Genomic DNA, 21,492 nt, shown 5'->3' with positions numbered 1-21,492 from the left:
ATTCACTAGAGTAGCTAAAATTTAAAAAGACTAATAATCACAAATGTTGGTAAAGATGCAGAGAAAACTTAGAAATTTTTAAAAGTTGTGGAGCAACTGGAACCTGCATATATTGTTGGTAGGAATGTAAAATAGTGCAATACTCTTGGCCCCTTTATCTTCTCCATCCTAACTGGTTTCAAGAATTTAATACCCTTCATTTGCTTATGACTCTCAAACTTCTATCTCTAGCCCAGACTCTTACCCAAGCTCCAGTGTAGTACCCAACTCCTACAGTCAGGCCTTCACCTTAATGTCTAGTTGATACCTCACACACAACATGTACAAAAACAAATTCCCGATCCTCCCCCCCAAAGTCTAATTTCACCTCTGCTTCTCCTTAGTGACGCCAGCTCTATGCTCCAGGTGCTGAGGCCAAAAAAATATCGTCATCCTCCTCTTCTCCTTATACCCAATCTATCAGGAAACTGAGCTAATTCTACCTCCAGGTTGTGCCTGGAACTTGATCACTTCCCAATGCCTCCTGCCACCACCCTGGCTCAGATCACAGCTATACCTTTCCAGCTGGTTCCCTTGCTGCATTTGCCCCCAGCCGTCAGGGCTATCAAAGGAATCCCTTTAAAACGTAAATCAGACGTTATCACTTGTCTGCTCAGAACACTTTATGGCTCCCTACTTGCCCTAGAGTAAAGTCTGAAGACAGCCAGTGGCCTGTAAGACTTGGTGTGATCCCCTGCGGTCCTCACACGCCCCTTGGCTGACTCCAGCCACGCCAGCCTCTTGGTGGTCCCTGGAGTGTGTTAGGCATTCTCTAGACTTGAGGTTTCTCACTAGCTGTTTCTTCTGCCCCCAAACCCTTTGTCCAGATCTTTCACAAGAAAAAAGCTCTCTTCTTCCTTCAAGTCTTTTCTCAGATGGATCCCAAGCACCAGCAACAGTGTTAGTACCTAGACCAGTAAGCACTCAGTTGGTAAATAAGTGAAGCATACAGAACTGTGTGATCACACCTCCATAAATCCTGTAACCAGCTACATGTGATACCCTTGGTACATTTCCTTCCTCCAACAAAAACAGATTTGTCTTCAGATCAACATAGGATTACCCAGAGAGTTTTTAACTTTATTCCCCCAACCAGTCTGAAGTGTAATCAAGACCCAGGAGATGAGGAGAGGTGGACTTAGTTGAAAAAGAAATCCCATTTAAATCTATTTCTAAGTCAGAGAATTGCAGTCAGGTAGGCTCTGTACCCAGGAACACAGAACCAGAGACCAGTGTCACTCAGATACATGGTAAGGATCCCAAGAGTCATCTTTATTTACTTAGAATGAAAACAAAACCGAAAACAAAAACCACAATTAAAACAAAAAATAGGTCATCTCTCCTTAATTGCTGCTCCGTTACTAAGGAATTAAGTTTCAGTCTTAATATTCAGCTTCTTCCCTCCAGACCTTGTGGCCTTACTTCTCTTCTTAAGGATTTGTTGAAAGCAAAAGTAACCATCGCAACCAACTGTTGCACAAAAAGGATTAACTTCACTGCCAATCAAGAGATAAATTGCTGCCCCTGAGATTTGCCACTTATCACAAAGAGCCAAGAAGCAAGGTACAACAGAATAGGTAGCATCTTTGAGCCTCCTAAGAATCCTCATGTTTTTGCTGCCACTGCACAGTTATCAACGGTCAGGGATCAAGTCCCAGAGCACATGCATGACTGGAAACCCAGCGGTGGTGCTCCAGTGATGAGCTTCCTATGGTCCTGGGAGTTTCAGTGCACGTAGCCGGCAGACTACGGGACTGGCAGCTACGTGCAGTCTCAACCCCCCGGGTCAGGAAGATCCCCTGGAGAAGGAAATGGGAACTCACTTCAGTATTCTTGCCTGGAAAATACATGGACAGAGGAGCCTGGCAGGCTACAGTCCGTGGGGTGGCAAAGAGTCAGACACGACTGAGCAACCAACACTTTCACAGTCAGCCAGCTTCTGCCTAATTAAGAGGGGGTGACTCTCAAACATGGCCCCTGGCACCTATTCATTGGTCAGCTTTTACATGTGACACAATTGCTTTGCATTTGCAATCACTTGCAGTCAAGGGAGGAACAATGGAATCAGCGAGGGTCTAGATTTAGATCATAGCATGAGCCTGATGAGCCAACATCAGTTAGCTACTGACTACACCATTTATGCTATCAGAGTGGGAACAGAACAACAAAGGAGTTCTGGTGGCATATATGATACAGAGGTCAGGAAGTCTGGAGAAGCCATGAGACCATTTATTATTGCTGGTGCTGCTGTTAATTCATTAACTAAGTGATTTGTGTTGAGTCATCTTTCCAGAGCTTTCCTGGTAGCTCAGATGGTGAAAATCTACCTGCAAGGCAGGGAGACCCAGTCACGCAGGAGATTCGGTAATGCAGGAGACTGGGGTTCAATCCCTGGGTGGGAAAGATCCCCTGAAGGAGGAAATTGCTTCCCGCTCCAGTATTCTTGCTTGGAGAATCCCACGGACAGAAGAGTCTGATGGGGTACAGACCATGGGGTTGCAAAGAGTTGAACACGACTGAGCAACTAAGAGGTGAGCAAGCAATCTTTCCAGTATCGTGAAGCTAAGTATCAGTCCATTTTGCTGGTTTCCCAGGCAAGGTCAAGTTAAGTGTGTGGATATGAATAACTTATATCATACCATATAGACTACTCAAATTAAACAAATTAAAAGCCTCTTTTCTAAGACTCTAGCTCATATAAGAATAACTCCATCCCAGCACTCTACTCCTTGCTGTCAATGTCAGATCTCTTACAATATTATAAAGACAGAAAACCAAAGGATTTTATGAAAATCTCTTTTGAGTACCTTCATATCCCATGGAGTACTGGTCTGGGTGAAACATTGCTTTCTCTTGTAGATAATATAGCAATTTAGCAAAACCCAGTAAATCAAACTCATTCCAAAAGTAAAACATCCCTGATCCATCTTAGCCTTCCTACCTAAGCTGACACATTTGCTCATGAAAATTACTTGAGATATCTTTATATTGAGAGGTGGAAACTATTCTTTACTCTTTAGCAGTTCCTAAAAGCAAGTAATACTTGAATTTGTTCCTCCCGAGAATGAAGGGGCAATGAAGAGAGGGGTGGGGGGAGGCTCAAGGAGGTGTTAACAGTAAGAGCAAGAAAGAATCTAAGGAACTGATTTCTTATCAACAGCTGCTATTGAAAAGGAGCATATCTTTCTGCACTGTTGTACTCTTAACCACTTACTGGCTGGCATCTGGTCAATCTTAGGATTCAAGTAGCGCATGTGGCCATGGGCAGCAAACCCTTGAACTGCTGCAATGCCAGGCCATGTCTGAGCTGGTTCATGGGAATGTCATGGAGAAAAACGCAGTTTCTATGTCATGGCAGAGGTAGTTCTCTAGTCCAGATGACAAGGGTCTCACATCTCTCCCACCATCACGATTGGTTCAAGAGACATACAGTTCAGCATACAGGTGTGAGACCCACTCAGAACAGTTGTCATTGCTGGGTAATCAGCAGATATAGCCAAAACAAGCTAAAGAAGAGGGTATAAACCCTTCCAGAAACCCCATTAGTAAAAACACCTATGTAAGGTGTGGATACTGAGCAGTTTGGGATGGAAATGAATTCTCTCCAACTGATGCTGGTCAATCCAGAGCAACCAGTGTGAGTGTGAAGTTTATGTGGGTTGGGGATGATATGTGAGACTTAGAAAATTAAAGATGATCCAAACTGGCTCAGAGGTGTTTTTTTCCTCCTATGTTTCTTTATATGATTTCTTCTGGGAAGAGTGCCTCTCGCCTCATTAGGTCTTTCTATAATCCACCCACCATAACAATCCTCCGTAAAAACAAGTGTCCTCTCTATGCCACGGGGACACCGCGCATGAGGCTATGTGTGCCCCACATCTGTGATTTCCTCATGTGTACTCAGTCGCTCAGTCGTGTCTGACTCTTTGTGACCCCACCAGGCTCCTGTCTATGGAATTTTCCAGGCAAGAATACTGGCTACTGCTGCTGCTAAGTTGCTTCAGTCATGTCTGACTCTGTGTGAGCCCATAGACAGCAGCCCACCAGGCTCCCCTGTCCCTGGGATTCTCCAGGCAAGAACACTGGAGTGGGTTGCCACTTCCTTCTCCAATGCATGAAAGTGAAAAGTGAAAGTGAAAGTGAAGTCGTGTCCGACTCTTAGCAACCCCATGGACTGCAGCCCACCAGGCTCCTCTGTCCATGGGATTTTCCAGGCAAGAGTACTGCAGCGGGGTGCCATTCCCTGCTCCAGGAGACCTTCCCGACTCAGGGATAGAACCTGAGTCTTCTGCATCTCCTTCATTGGCAGGCGGGTTCCTTGCCACTGCGCCACCTGAGAAGTCCATAATTTCCTGCTGCCTGTTCAAATCTTCCCTCTCCTTTAAAGCTCAGTTGAAGAACATTCTATATGAAGACGTTCACGAAGCCATCTATAGTTCAAGAAGTCCTCTATAGATGACTCCAGCCCCAAAGATATCACTCATCTCTGAATTTACATGCCACTAATTTTCCATTTTATTACACATTGTTTGATACTATAAGGCTACCCACAGTGTATTCCTCAATAAAACCGTACTCAAAGTCAGAAATTGAAACTTTGGCTTTCTTGTTTGCCCCACCATTCCTGGCACAGGCATGGACGTATGGTAGACAGAGAAAGAGCAGCTGGGTTGTTCAAGAGCTGAAAACCAGCACACAGATAAAAAGAAAAGTTAGACCGGATAAACCTTAACAAAAATGTCTAAATTACATGCTGATCCAAAATTATATTGTCTGAAAAAACAAGGCAAATATATTTTCCAGCCATTTGGAATCCAGTGATGGATTAAAAAAATTCTCAGCAATGGCCGCAAATTGCAAAGACAACATAGTTATGGGAAAGAGTGAGGGAGTGAAGGAGGGAAGGCAAGATTTTATTTCAAACTGACCTTTATAAAACATTCAAAGGATGCAGAGGGAAAGTTAAGGATGACAGACAGCGAGCCAGGGGCTGCCTTACAGAGTAAAGGGCTGAGAAGGAAAACAAGCGCTAATTGTGAGGGAAGAAGAAAATGAAAGGGCATCGCATGAAGGACAGGCGGTGAGAGCCCTGTGCACAGGGCCATGAGAACTACACCCCGCTCTGACAGCCTTCCTCACCAAAGATGTAGACAAATTGGAAACCAGGCCCAGGTGAACAGAAGCATCCGATGGCTGGGAAATTCGCAAAGCATACTCGAACATGGAAACGTAGTTACGAAAGCTCTCATGGCTCCCGCGCATCACTCTGAACCAAACCATGGTCCTCCACTTCCTAGAAGCACAGTATTTTAACAGATATGATGTGCCTGGAACTTGACCCACCTGACTCCTACACCGCACACCAGCCCAACGATGCTAGCAGTGTTACTTTCATTGTATAGGTGAGGATACGAAGGTTCAGAGGATTAAAGCTAGTTACCTATTCACCCATTCAACAAGGACTTTTTTCCCCCAAATGTTAAACTTTGTTTTATGTTTTGTGTTAATTGGCTATAGCTAATTAACAATGTTGTGGTAGTTTCAGGCAAACCATGAAGGGTTTCAGTCATACATATACTTGTATCCATTCTCCCTGAACTCTGCCCCCATCCAGATTGGCACGTAACATTGCGTAGAGTTCCGTGTGCTATACAGTAGGTCCTGGTTGGTTATTTCCAAGTCTATGAGTGTCTTTCTTCCATGAGGATGTACTGCTGCCTCACTCTATGCTAGGAGCAGAGTACTAAGTGGAGATCAGGGCAGCAGTGTCTGCCCTCATGGCGTTTACACCCAAAGCTCATGGTCATAGAGCCGGAGAGTGTAGATACAATTTGGACTCTGATTCTAGATCCCATAGTCTCTTTTTCTCTTCTACCTCAACAAAGAAAGCCTACAAATGGTTCTCTTTTCAGACCTGTCAAAACCACCTAACAATGTCATTATAAAAACTTTTTGTCTCAACACTTATTGAAAAGACTGTTAAAACTACCAGAGGGAATATGAAAGTGTGTGGGAAATCTGGAAGGAAAACTTTTCTTACCTCTTATATTACTAAAGCAATACATAGAAGACTTCTATGGTAGATTGAGAAAAGAGGGGGGCTCCCCCTTCTGTGAAAAACAGGAATTGTGGGAAAGGGTTATCAAAAAATTATAAAACTGAGCTCGAAAACGAAACAAGAAAAGGAAAATCTGAGATTCCAGAAATAAAGAACCTTCAGGCTAAGTGACTCCCCAGTTAGGGGAGTTCATGGACTATGCTCTCATGGGTACTGAAACCAAACAAATTCTAGGGGTTAGGGTTTTGAAATCCATGTAAGTCGTCAAACTTAGGAGCTGGGGAGCTAGGTATAAGGCCCTGAATCTGGAGTTATAAGAGCTACTTCCATCTCCCAGAGACAAAACATCACCCAGAGTCTTGAGAAAGGGCCAAGGAAACTTGTCCTCCTGGGTCCAGGGATAAATAAAAATAAGTCAATTCTAAGAAATGGAAATTCAGAAACAACAAATCCATAGTCCAAAATTAAGCCAGGTGATGAAAAAATCCCAAGCTGAGAAAGGAATACAAAGCTAGTCCTGAATTAGTGAAAACTCCTAGAACACTTGCTAAAGCAAACCCCAAATTCTACTCCATGGACACTTCTACAACCCATTACAGATGCGAAAGCCCCTACTGGAGGTAAATTCACAATAATACGTAAATCCAATGAGAACATGAAATACAATGAGAGTGGGTCTGCAAACATATCAATTGAAGAGTTGGAGCTAGTGCGACAATTTGAGAAGGGCTAAAAGATAAGCAAAAGAATGAAGGAGATGGAAGCAATAGGAACTATAATGAATAGGTCAGAATTTTTGAAAAGACATATTCTAAGGAGAATTAGGAGGGGCTTTTAGAAATTGAAAGTTGAGTCATTGAAATTGAAAACCCCAACGAACATTCAGTAAGCAAATTAGATAGATGTAGCTGATAGAGAAAAGTCAGTCAGCCAGAAGAAAGCACCAAAGACATACTCTAAATACTGTAGAGAGAGAGAGAGAGATGGACTTTATTAAATAACTATTGGAATATATGAAGAATAGAATAAGAATATATGGAATATATGAAGAATAGAACATCTATGATGTCAGCTCTAGAAATAGACATTGAAAACAGAGTTTATTAAACAAAAATAGTTGAAAACTATTTCCAATATGGGTTCTTACTTTGAAGGACACAGAGAATCAAAAGAATATAGAAACATTAATTCCAGCAACATTATACTGAAAGTACAAAACACTTAAGGAAAAAAATCTTGAAAACTAAAGAAGGAAAAAAAGTCACAAATCACCTACAGAGGAATGACAATCAGACTGACACCATATTTCATATTTGCATCAGTAGATGCCAGAATTGTATCCCCAACAGCTAGAGGAACCTATCAACCTAGAATTTTCTACCTAGGTAATCTTCAATTATGTTACTTAGCATGGAAGATGGTAGCCACTAGTCAAATGTGACTCGAGCAGTTTAAATGTAGCTAACCCAAACTCAGGTGCACCATAAGGGTAAAATTCACTCTGGTTTTCAAAGACTTAAGAAAACAAGAATGAGAAACCTCTTAATTTTTACACTGATTGCATGTTGAAACAATAGTATTTTGGATATACCGAGTTAAATAAAATGTATTAACATTTAATACACCTTTTTAAAAACTTTAAAAATCAGTCCTACTTATCTCTGCCCAGTAACTGAAATTCACCACTTTCCCCGAACTTCAGGCTATTTTTCAGTTAATCTCTTAGTTATCTCCTTGGCTACTCTGTACTTTAGAACTTTCTTGTTTTCAAATAACACATTCATTTGTAGACTCATTTTACCCATGTCTCTCCTCACCAAAATGAATGTAAACTCCATAGAGTCTATATCTGCCACGTTCACCTCATATGCACTGTGTATCAGGGACCCTGTCTTGGTTGTAATCGGGAATGCATACTTCAACAAAGGGTGGCATGTTTTGAATATGCCTGTATTGAAGCTGCCTGTTTGACCTTGGGGAAAGTCACTTAACTTTTCTGAGCTTTTCTTTATTTAAGTTTTTCTTCTTTCTTGATGTGGACCATTTTTAAAGTCTTTATTGAACTTTTAACAATATTGTTTGTTTTATGTTTTGGGGGTGGTTTTTTGACCCACAAGGTATGTGGGATCTTAGGTCTTCAAGGTTTATACCTGGACACCCTGCATTGGAAAATGAAGTCTTAACCACTGGACCACCAAAGAAGTCCCTGAGCTTTTATTTCTTTGATTTTAAAGAACATAATCCTCTATTCAAGATTTTTATGAAAAAAATGAATACGATAGCTCACGGATTAGCTTCTTCTGCCTAATGGTTTTAAACTTTTGCCTGGGTCTTAGTTTATAAAGTTGATGACATGGAGAGGCTGATGCCATTGAAAGAGAAGGCTGTTAACTCACAGTTCCCTTAGAAATGAGCAGGATGATACTCAATCCACATGGACCAGTGGACCAGTGCCCATCAGGAGAAAAAACAGCAGTGAAGGGAAAGTATAAACCACAACCATTATTGAAATTTCCATGGAAAAAGCAAAGCAGGGTAGAGTAAATATTCTAAGATGGGTTGGTTTGGGAGTTTCCTGGTAGTCCAGTGGTTGGGAATCTGCTTTCCAACTTGGGGGACACAGGTTTGATCCCCAGTTGGGGAACTAGGATCCCACATGCCAGAGGCCAACTAAACCCACTGGCCTCAACAAGAGAGGACAGCGTGCTGCAACTAACATCCAATGTAGATAGATAAGTAAATTAAAAAGATTGGTTAGTTTGAGTAACTCCAGTGAGCTCTGGGGCATAAGGGATGCTGCTGGTTATCTGGCTCTGGGTGATTTAGCGCAGCAGAATACGGACTTATTTTGTGATAGTTAGTTGGGGATATGGACTCAAGATCAGTTGGTGTGACTACAACAGGTGTATTCAAGGGCAAGTCATGTACACGATCTCTAGAATTAACTAGCCGTAGGCAGCAGGAGGGGGCAGCTTCTTTCTAGCCAGCAAGCCCCTACTCCATCAAGATGTCAACACATCATAAAATGGTATGGATATAAACACAACCATAAAAACACATGGTTAGCACATTATCAAGTTATCTCACCATTTCCCGGAGTTTACCCAAGTTCATGTCTATTGAATTGGTGATGCATCCAAACATCTCCTCCTCTGTTGCCTCTTCTCCTTCTGCCTTCAATCTTTTCCAACACCAGGGTCTTTTCCAATGAGTCAGCTGTTCACTGGAATACTCCCTGACTAAGCCTGTGATATAAACCACTCACAGCGGCTTGAGCAGAAAAGAAGAACCTATTGTAAGGATACAGACCTATCCCAGGAGCCCTCAGTGAGCTGGGCCTACGGAATGAACTGGATGGGGGATGTCACGCAGATACTCTTTCCTCGGTTCCTCTTTGCTTCTCTTGCTTCCTCTACAGGCGGATGATCTGTTGCTTCAGTGCACATGGCAGGTTAAAGGTGCACCACTGTAGCTGACTGGCCTGGTGTGAACAAGGTACCCATCTCTAGTCTGATCAAGTGTTTCTAGGCAATGAGTCAATTATCCAAAATGGCTGCCAAATGCCCTCTGCTTTGGGAGAGGAAGAGAGGTTAGGTTGAACAGTTCAAAAGATGCTGGTTAAAATGCGGGCTAAATGACATTAAACAGGACACCTCAGGCCACAAAGTTAGTGTGCATTCTACATTTTAAAGAGGGCAATATATTATGCAGTGTTAACCCAGCATTCAACTCCAAACACCTTTTTCTCCCAAAGATTTATGAAATATCATGTAACCAGCATCCTGTAGAAGACAACTGCCAAAGGGCAGAGGTTATGGCATTTTTTAAAAATCATTTTTATTTATTTTCGGCCGTGCTGGGTCTTCATTCCTGGACCAGCTTTTCTCTAGTTGCGGGGAGTGGGGGCTACTTTCCACTGAAGTGCATGGGCTTCTCATTGCAATGGCTTCTTCTGTTGCAAAGTACTGGCTCTAGGGCACGTGGGCTTCAGCAGCTGCAACTCCCAGGCTCTACAGCACAGGCACAGTGTTTACGGCACGTGGGCTTAGTTGCTTCATAGCATGTGGGATCTTCCTGATCCAGGGATCAAACCTGCATCTCCTGCATTAGCAGGTGGATTCTTTACCACTGAGTCACCAGGGAAGTCCTATGGCATCTTTTTTTCATTTCCAAAGTGCCTTGACCATTTGGCAGAGGTTCAGAAAACTTAGCTCCTCTGGTTTTATTTGTATGTCTTCTATAATGGATATATGGGGGCATTGAAGATTGAAATTATTTCATGAGAAACCACCCAAGAAGAAAGGAGCTGAGTGGGGGATACTCTCCAATGAAGTGCATGGGCTTTTCATTGCAGCGGCTTCTCCTGTTGCAAAGTACCAGCTCTAGGGCACATCAGTTCAGTTCAGTCACTCAGTCGTGTCCGACTCTTTGTGACCCCATGAATCACAGCACGCCAGGCCTCCCTGTCCATCACCAACACCCAGAGTTCACTCAAACTCATGTCCATCAAGTCGGTGATGCCATCCAGCCATCTCATCCTCTGTCGTCCCCTTCTCCTCCTGCTCCCAATCCCTCCCAGCATCAGAGTCTTTTCCAGTGAGTCAACTCTTTGCATGAGGTGGCCAAAGTACTGGAGCTTCAGCTTTGGCATCAGTCCTAGGGCACATAGGCTTCAGTAATTCCCTATCCAGAAGGCCCAGAAGTCTTCATATAGAATCAAAGCTGGAGCTAGATCATTCCTCTGATAGAATTGTCTCATGTTCAAAGTCCCAGAAAGCTCAGTGACTGGCCTGACATTACACAGCAAGGTAGTAGCAAAGATGAAACCAGAACAAAAGTACCGCAAGGAGAGTAATTTGATAGGCTCTACAAGGGAGCTCACTGTTAAAATGGCTCATTGTGTTGACCTTGCAAACACAGAATAAAATCACAGTGACCCTTGAGACTGACCAAATCGCCCAAACAATGTTCTGTTTTCTCACTGGCACCTACCTTCTCAAAGCTATGAGACCACCAGATTCCAGACCTCCGGCTACTTGACCACAGGACTCAACTACAGGCCAAAAATTAACCATCTCTTCAGAGAATTTTTCATTGGCAGAGTTTAAGAAAGATCCCATCAGAAAGGGAGAACGCTGGTTCTCCTTAAGGGCCAGTCACACTCTTGTTTCCCTCTAATAAATTTCCTTTTTGCCTGACTTCCTGGCTCACTCTCTTTTTCTCTGCAGTTGCCTTACATAATTAACAGTAGGCAAACTTCAGATGTGTTCAAGGTAGAGGTTTGATTTTTCAAATATTTGCCAAGCCTGCACTGAGCTAATTGACACAGAAGTACTATAGAGGCACCTGGATTTTATGAAAAGAGGAGCAAGTATTTTACAAGTTCAAGGGCAAAAATCCATATTTGCCAGTCCAAGCTGTCCTCACGAGACTCCAGGATGGCACTTCACCTCCATTCTGACAGACACAGAGGCTGCCTATACTCAGAGTGAGATCACAAGGGGAGCCTCTCAGAGTACTTAATCCTTAACTTAAAACCTAATGATTATTCAGCCTGTTGAAGGGTTTTACTCTGTTATCAAAGTTTAAACCACTTCAGGGTTCTGCATGAAACAAAGCAGGAAATTGACTCAGGAGCCCTGGATCCAAGTGGAAATAAAGATGGGCCAGCAAGGAACTGACCCTACCTCTGTGCAAGTGACCCCAGCTAGAGCTTTGCTGCAAGGGTTACTGAGTGAGTCCAGGCTCGCTCTGCTTGCCACACAATAGGCCAAGCAGTCTGGGAGATGCAAGCAATACGACTTTATTCAGAGAGCTGGCTGACGGAGAGAAGACGGCAGATTAATGTCTCAAAACAACCATCTTGTTGGGGCCTGGATATCAGATTCTTTTATGGGATTAGAGATGGGGGGAATCGAGGAAACAAAGCAAAAGACCATGTAATTCTTACAAACATCTCCTGGAATGGCACTCCTCAGGCAGGGGAATGGGTTCAGTTCCTTCCTCCTGCAATCTACAGGTGGAGAGTTATGAGCAAAGGCACTTTATTTTTTTACTTTACAATATTGTATTGGTTTTGCCATACATCAGCATGAATCTGCCATGGGTATACACGTGTTCCCCATCCTGAACCCCCCTCCCACCTCCCTCCCCGTACCATGCCTCTGGGTCATCCCGGTGCACCAGCCCCAGGCATCCTGTATCATGCAACGAACCTGGACTGGCGATTCATTTCACATATGATATTATACAGGTTTCAATGCCATTCTCCCAAAACATCCCACCCTCACCCTCTCCCACAGAGTCCAAAAGACTGTTCTATACATCTGTGTCTCTTTTGCTGTCTTGCATACAGGGTTATCGTTACCATCTTTCTAAATTCCATATATATGCATTAGTATACTATTTTGGTGTTTTTATTTCTGGCTTACTTCACTCTGTATAATAGGCTCTAGTTTCATCCACCTCATTAGAACTGATTCAAATGTATTCTTTTTAATGGCTGAGTAATACTCCATTGTGTATATGTACCACAGCTTTCTTATCCATTCGTCTGCACCGAGGAAACCAGAATTGAAAGAGACACGTGTACCCCAATGTTCATTGCAGCACTGTTTATGATAGCCAGGGCATGGAAGCAACAAAGGCACTTTAACAGTTGGGCAGATGGGGGTAAGGTTCCCTGAGTCAGGCTTTTATGTATGCTGTAATAACAAAAGTGGCCAAAAGCAAGGATTAAAGCCACAGAAACAGATCCAGTGCAGAGTCAAAATTAACCCTTCCTGGATAAAGAGGAATGCAGGGGACACATACCTCCAACAGCCCCAGAGCAAACACTGACACCCCTTGAAGCCCGCTCTTCCCACACCCCAGTGCTTATATTTATATCCAGTGTGGAAAAGAGTGTGGCAAGAGTACCCCCCGTTTTGAACCATCATGTGTCAAGTACCTTAGAGTAGGGGTCCCCAGCCTCCAGATCTAATGCCTGATGATCTGAGGTAGACCTAGGATAATAATAGTGCCCAATCAATATAATGAGCTTGACTCATCCCCAGACCACCCCGGTTCCATGGAAAAGCTGTCTTTCACAAAACTGCTCCCTGGTGCCAAAAAGGTTGGGAACCGCTGCCTTAAGAGCTTGAAGATTTTGCTTGGCCCAAAGCCTGTGACAGAAACCATTTTAGACTCACCCCTGAAGACTTCTATCATGAAATGGGAAAGGATCAGTTAATGGAACACGCCCTTCAGAATGATGAAACGGAGAATGCTTTATAACCAAGCACCAGCCTTCCAGACAGTTAAGCAGTTAATATACACACACACCAGGGGATGGAAACGTTGCAGGAAATGGAAAGGTCTGGAGGATTAAAGCCACAGCAGCAAGACCCCCATAGAAAACGCAGCTGATGTTTGTTCTCAAAAATCCATCTGCCTGAAAAAGTCCCTCCCTAAATCAGGATTAGCCCCCTCTCTCGCCGGCCCTGCACCGTGCCCAGCAGAGCCATCAGAGGCTGTTTTGCTAGATGTTTGATTACGGCAAATGGTACAAGACAGAATCAACACTCAGTGACTTTTTTGCCAATTGACTGAAGTAAAAACACATCAGGTATCCTTGGAACTGATGAAAGAGTTTAAAATTATCTAGGGCTTCCCGGGTGCTTCTAGGGGTAAAGAACTCGCCTACCAATACAAGAAATATAAGAGATGCGAGTTCCATCTCCAGGTTGGGAAGATCAGAGTAGGAAATGGCAACCCATTCCAGCATTCCTGCCTGGACAATCCCATGGACAGAGGAGCCTGGTGGACTATGGTCCATGGGGTCCCAGTGAGTCGGACACGACTGAAGTGACTTAACACGCGCATAATCAACCTAAGCAGATCCCCACTCTGCTCCAGCCACTCCTCTTGAAGAGAGAGGCAAGCCCATGGAGGTCTCCTCCCCCTGTCCACACATTAGATGTGTTTCAGGTTATCCCTTCCTAGAGAATTTTGTCTGTTCAGGTGTCTTTCCTCTTTACTTGATATTCTCAGCATCGGTTGCAGCATCTCAACCCAAGAGCTGGATCAGCTGAGCATCGAGAAGCTTCATGACTCTCCATTCCCTCTCTCACTGTTTTGATTTAATCGGGGGCTTCCGTGGTGACTCAAATGGTAAAGAATCTGCCTGCAGTGTGGGAGATCCGGGTTCAGTCAATCCCCTGGAGGGCGGCATGGCAACCCACTCCAGTACTCTTGCCTGGAGAATACCCATGGACAGATGAGCCTGGCAGGCTATAGCCCATGGGGTCGCAAAGAGTCAGACACGACTGGGTGACTAAGCACAGCACAGCTACAGAATGACCTTTACTTTTGTTTATATAATTTTATTTCCTCCTAAGAAACAGTGGTTCATTATGAAGCACTCAGAAAACAAAAGTAGAGAGAAAATTCTCCTCCAAATCCATCATAACGCTACCAAGATAAAATTATTGACTAACCTTTATTTTTGTCTTTACACATTTACATGTATATAGACAACAAAGAGCTACTATTTATTGAGTACTTTGGTAAGGATTCAGACACATTCTCATTTAATTCTCACTGTAATTCTAGGTAGTAAATACAACTTCTCACCATATAAGACTATACTGTATATGCAATTTTGGGGGGTCTTTTTTGCTTTTAACATTTAAAGTATTTTCCACTTTACTTAAACTTTTATGGCTATCATTTTTAATGATTTCATATTATTTTAGACATACTTTAAAAGGCTTTTATTAAAGATTTGTTTTCAATTTGCTGTTTTATAAATAACACTATGATGAACACCTTCATGCCTGCTTTCTGTATTTAACACTATTTTTTAAGGATCATTTCTCAGAGAGGGAACCACTAAGTCAAATGAGGAGTGTGTGCATGCTCAGTGGTATCCGACTTTTTGTGACCCCATGGATTGTAGCCCAGCACGCTCTTCTGTCCATAGAGGTATCCAGGCAAGAATACTGGAGAGGGTTGCCGTTCCCTCCTCCAGGGGATCTTCCCAATCCAGGGATGGAAACTGAATCTGCTGCATTGGTAGATAGGTTCTTTACCACTGAGCCACCTGGGAAGCCCAAATGAATATATTTTTTTAAAATTTTACTCAGTTATTTGCAGAACTGTTCCCTATGATTTAAAGCAATTCTATGTTATTCAAAGAATGTGATGATGTTATTATCACATAATGTTATCACATTATCACAATATCACAGAAGTTACTAACTATATTATCCTGCTAAGAGTGAAAGATCACTTGAAGAAATTGTAAAACATTTCATCCTAAAATTTTCATGCAAAACTAAAAATGCTACTTAATATAAATGAGTAAAAGCTTTTTCAAAGTGTGCTAATGTAATACAAACTATTTGCAGGTAATTTTGGTAAATCAAAGTATGTGTGTAGTCAATTCAGTTGTGTCCAACACTTTGCAACCATATGGACTGTAGCCCACCAGGCTCCTCTGTCCATGCGATTATCCAGGTAAGAATACTGGTATGAGTTGCCATGCCCTCCTGCAGGGGATCTTCCTGTCCTAGGGATCAAACCTGTATCTTCTTACGCCTCCTGCACTGGCAGGAAGGTTCTTTACCACTAATGCCAACTGGGAAGCCCAAATAAAAGTATAAAACATTTAAAATTTAGCCACAGTCATACCCAGGGACGGTCAGATTTAAGCTTTCAGTGGGTTTCTCTCCATTCCTGAATAGAGAGATTAGATACATAGATAAAAGGGTATAATCCATTTTTATAATTAAATTCTGAAAGAGATGGGAATACCAGACCACCTGACCTGCCTCTTGAGAAACCTATATGCAGGTCAGGAAGCAGCAGTTAGAACTGGACATGGAACAACAGACTGGTTCCAAATAGGAAAAGGAGTACGTCAAGGCTGTATATTGTCACCCTGCTTATTTAACTTCTATGCAGAGTACATCATGAGAAACACTGGACTGGAAGCAGCACAAGCTGGAATCAAGATTGCCGGGAGAAATATCAATAACCTCAGATATGCAGATGACACCACCCTTATGGCAGAAGGTGAAGAGGAACTAAAAATCCTCTTGATGAAAGTGAAAGTGGAGAGTGAAGAAGTTGGCTTAAAGCTCAACATTTAGAAAACGAAGATCATGGCATCTGGTCCCATCACTTCATGGGAAATAGATGGAGAAACAGTGGAAAGAGTGTTAGACTTTATTTTGGGGGGCTCCAAAATCACTGCAGATGGTGACTGCAGCCATGAAATTAAAAGACGCTTACTCCTTGGAAGAAAAGTTATGACCAACCTAGATAGCATATTCAAAAGCAGAGACATTACTTTGCTGACTAAGGTCTGTCTAGTCAAGGCTATGGTTTTTCCTGTGGTCATGTATGGATGTGATGGTTGGACTGTGAAGAAGGCTGAGCACCGAAGAATTGATTCTTTTGAACTGTGGTGTTGGAGAAGACGCTTGAGAGTCCCTTGGACTGCAAGGAGATCCAACCAGTTCATTCTGAAGGAGATCAGTCCTGGGTGTTCTTTGGAAGGAATGATGCTCAAGCTGAAACTCCAGTACTTTGGCCACCTCATGCGAAGAGTTGACTCACTGGAAAAGACTCTGATGCTGGGAGGGATTGGGGGAAGGAGGAGAAGGGGACGACCGAGGATGAGATGGCTGGATGCATCACTGACTCTATGGACATGAATTTGAGTGAACTCCGGGAGATGGTGATGGACAGGGAGGCCTGGCGTGCTGCGATTCATGGGGTCACAAAGAGTCGGACATGACTGAGCGGCTGAACTGAACTGACTGAATATTGCACAGTGTAGACCTCCCAAAGGATCTTGATGCTTCTACTCAAGCGCTTCCCAGGCATGATGAACATGCTCCACAGCTTTGGGGAGCTCATTGCAGGCTACCTAGCAGTGTCCACAGCTCTGGTTAGGCACCGACATCAAGGGCCCGTCCCTCACTACTAAAGCCCAGATCCCACCTAGAGGGAGCTTCTCTGGCCGCTGCCACTGCTGTGTCAGGCCAGATGGCTGAGCATTCGCTCTTGTATTAAACAAAATGCCCATCAGCTCTATGCTGACCCAGGGAAGGTGACAGATTTCAAGAAAATGAAACTTTGACCAGGGACAGACTCCTTTTGGCTGAGCAGCAGGAACTGACTTTGATGACTAACTTGTCAAACCCATCAGATACGAGTGTGTGCGGCTGGAGGTATTTTTAGCAACCTGGTGCAGCTCGGGGAGGGCGGTAGGGAGTTTAGTGTGGTACTTAGGTTCAGTGACAAGCAGTGTAACCTACTGAAAGCACCTCCTGACCTCAGCTGGCGGGGGGAGAGGTCCCTTCATTTATTGCTGGTGGTCACAGCTTGCAGAAAGCATGCCGCTCCTGCTTGTCCACAGCCTCTGCTCACAGTGCTGGGCTGTCATCCCCATTTCAGAATGAGGAGATGCTGAGACTCAGGGAGATTCACCTTTGCCTGGTCTCCGCAGGAGCTACACCTCACACCTATTTACCTCCGACTATGTATGCTAAATACATCCCGTATCTGGCGTTTACCCTCACAACACCCTTCCCCTTGTATTTACCTATCAGAAAGAAGGCTGCAGAGCCAACCAAACTGACATGACTAAAGCCCGACCCTGGCTGTCTTCCAAACAATGCAAGAGGACGAGATATGCATCTGTGGCTGAGTCATGTCAATGTACAGCAAAATCCACGACAATGTTGTAAAGTAATTGTCCTCCAATTATAACCATTTTTTTTTTAAAAAAAGCAATCAAGATGCTGACACCTTTGTTCCTCATCACTGACTCCTGACTATGACCCCTCATCTTATATAAGCCCCTGCACTCCTTGTGAAAGAGGGCGCAGTTCTGGAGGCATGAGCCTACTGTTTATCCCTCTCCACCAGCTGAGAAGTAAAGCCCCATTTCTATTTCCTCTGAACTCTGTTTTTTATTCAACTTCGGTGGGCAGAGAAAGCCAAGATTTTGGCCAGCAACAGGACCAAGACGAAAACAAGCTCTATCAACTGTAAAAGAACAGTGACTATCCAGCTGGGCACTCCAAGAGTTCGCCATGGTCGATGCAGTTCTCATAAAGACCCAGCCTAGTTAAGAATTCTAGAAATTATAGACCAGGAAGAGACATTGGAAATACATGGGCGAGAAATTTCACATGGCTGCCCTTCACAGCCTGAGGCCCAGCAACTGATACCATCCCCAGAAGTGGACTTAAAACAGTTAAGTGTGTTGCCAAAATTTAAAGTTCGGGTGGTTTCACATAAAAGTCTGCGTTTCTGGCTTACCTTGAAAAGTGAGACAGCTTACAGCAGTGAGCTTCCCTCTTGCTTCACGACATGAGTCGCCCCCGCTTAGGGGTGCATAGCCTCCAGCTTGCCGCATCACCCGCTTTCCGCAGTAGATCCAGGTTCCCTAAGACCCCGTTTGTAGACCAGCACACTGACCTCCGGAGACCCTTACAAGCTGCCCAACATCAGACAACTAACTTGTTTCTTCCGTGCTCCATGCTCTTGGCCGCAGGCAGGCATCAGCTACAACTACGTGTTCCTTATGAGGTCTCTGCGAAAAGTCTTCAGAGTGGCTTTTATGAGCTTCTAGGATGTCCCCCCCGCCCCCCCGCTCTTCCTTTTAAAGCCCAGCTGCTCTCTCTCTTCATTTCTAAATTAAAGTCCTCTTCTACCAGTAAAGTGAGGTTGGTGGGGTGGGGTGGATGGGGCTCTTCAGTAGAAAATCCCTGTTCAGTGACCCAGTGCTGAAAGCCTTTGTAATCTCGCTTACCTTATTGTGCACATGCGCCTGAGTGTGCGCCTGCATGTGCGCTCAGTCGTGTCAGACTCTGTGACCCCATGGGCTGCAGCCCACCAGGCTCCTCTGTCCACGGGATTCTCCAGGCAAGAATACTGGAGGGAATAGCCATTTCCTTCTCCAGGAGATCGTCCCAACCCAGGGATGGAACCCACGTCTCCTGCATGGGCAGGCGGGTTCCTGACCACTGAGCCACCTGGGAAGCCCCTCTCTAATCTCAGCTGCTCATAATAATCAGATGCCCTGGCCTCACCCCAGACAAACTAGGTCAGCTACTCTGCACCCAGGTGTAGGTCATTCTTCAGCTACTCAGATGGTTCCAATGTGCCATTATGGTATCTGATTGCTCCCAGAGGTCGTGGAACCAGCTTCCCTGCTGAGTGCTCATGAGACCTTCTGGGTAATTTATATCAGTTTAAAGCATTCTGGAAACTTCTCTCATCTGGAAAATGGGGAAGATAGATTAGGTTTATGATTTCCAACTTGGGATGCTTTGCCCCTCAGCATCCACTGAGGAAGTGATGACGTCATGGAGCTACTGTCGAGATTGCAAAATGTCTAGCAGAGATGGCGCACTTACCTGTGTTAAGGCATATTTACACATGTTAATAAAGATGGTAAGTTTCTTTGCTTCTGCTGGAATTACATTTACTTGCTGTGCTGATTCTACTTGCAAACTATGGGGTTTCGGGGTAAGGGGAAAATCTTGTCTGTGATTAAAATTGAGAGAAGGAAGGAATGAAATGAGGAGAGAGGGAGAAATTGAGAGAGAAAGGGAGAGAGAGAACAATCTGGCCCTCTGTGATTTGATGATTACACCTGGAAAGAGAGAAGTAACCTGAGGAAGTGTATAGTCTTTGAATATCCCCCTTCCTTAAAAGAATTATACTCTAACACAATCCTTTTTAAGTGCTGCTTCCTTCCTAACCCCCTTCTTTGTGGAATGCTGGGCTTCCCTGGAAGCTCAGACCATAAAGAATCTGCCTCCAGTGCAGGAGACCAGGGTTCGATCCCTAGGCCAGGAAGGTCCCCTGGAGAAGGAAACGGCTGCAGTATTCTTGCCTGCAGAATCCCATGGACAGAGGACTCTGGCAGGCTGCAGTCCATGAGGTCGCAAAGAGTTGGACGCAACCGAGCAACTAACACTTTTACACTTTCTAATACCTGGATGGAAGCCAACATCCCTGAAAAGAATAAGTCCTTAATTCAGGGACCTCAACCCAGAAGGCCTGGTTTACCTTAATGAGCCCCAGCAGTTTGACAGCCAGAACCAGGCAAGGCAACAGGGATGATGACAATGTTGTCGGGGCACTTGTCAGTGGGCAGTGACAAAAAATAAAACATTTTGCTGCACGACAGATAAGTGCTCCCTGACAGTCTGTCTGCTTTTATTTTTTTGAAGCCTTCCTCCTGCTTTATTCTCACCCAGCCGTTAAATTACTCTAGCCAACGTGACCATTTCCTCAATAAACATTTTTTTTTGGCCTAAAACTAGGAGGAATTTCATCAAGGAAGCAGGGACTGTGTTCGTTAGGCCGGTTTTTCTCTGTTGCGTCTCCTGGGGAAATGCCTGCGCTGAGTTTCACTCTCGCAAACGCAGGCAGGCTGGTGACCATTGCTAGGCAACATGTCATCATAAATATTTCATCAGTGAAACAGAGTCTGTCTCATCCTTCGTCTGTTTGGTACTTCAGCTTTCCTTTATAAAAACAATAGAAAAAAAAAAAAAGATAGAAACCCATGACCCCTACATTCCCTGAAATCCATGATGAGAAACCGATGACAATGGAATCAAGTAGAAAATTCTTAAAATCCAGGCAATGTCAATCATTAGAGAATATAATGGGGAAAAAATCCCAATAATGTCTTAGCTTGGGCTGCTAGTAAAAAAAAAAAAAAACTGCCATAGGCGGGGTGGCTTAAACAATAGACACTTGTTTCTCAGTTTCAGAGGCTGGAAGTCCAAGATCAAGGTGCTGGCAGAGTCTGCTCAGGTGAGGGCCCCCTTCCTGCCCTTGAGATAATTGCCTTCGGTACAGTATCGACTCAAACCAGTCAGAATGCCCACTATCAAAACAATCTACAAACAATAAATGCTGGAGAGGGTGTGGAGAAAAGGGAATCCTCCTACATTGTTGGTAAGAATGTAAGTTGGTACAGCCACCATGGAGAAGAATAAGGAGGTGGCAGATTTATGTTGACGTATGGCAAAACCAATACAATATTGTAAAGTAAAATAAATAAATAAATAAAAATACTTAATAAAAAATTAAAAAAAAAAAAAACTAAAAATAGAGCAACTATATAATCCAGCAATCCCACTCCTGGGCTTATATCTGGAGAAAACCATAATTCAAAAGATACATGAACCCTAATGTTCACTGAAGCACTATTTGCAATAGCCAAGACATGGAAGCAACCAAAGTATCCATAACAGATGAATAAATAAAGATGTGGTATATATGTATAGATCAGTTCAGTTCAGTCGCTCAGTCATGTCCGACTCTTTGTGACCCCATGGACTACAGCACACCAGGCTTCCCTGTCCATCACCAACTCC

Source organism: Capra hircus, chromosome 21 (genome assembly GCF_001704415.2).
Source record: "Capra hircus breed San Clemente chromosome 21, ASM170441v1, whole genome shotgun sequence".
Lineage (NCBI taxonomy): Eukaryota > Metazoa > Chordata > Mammalia > Artiodactyla > Bovidae > Capra > Capra hircus.
Note: the sequence above shows the minus strand (reverse complement) of the source record.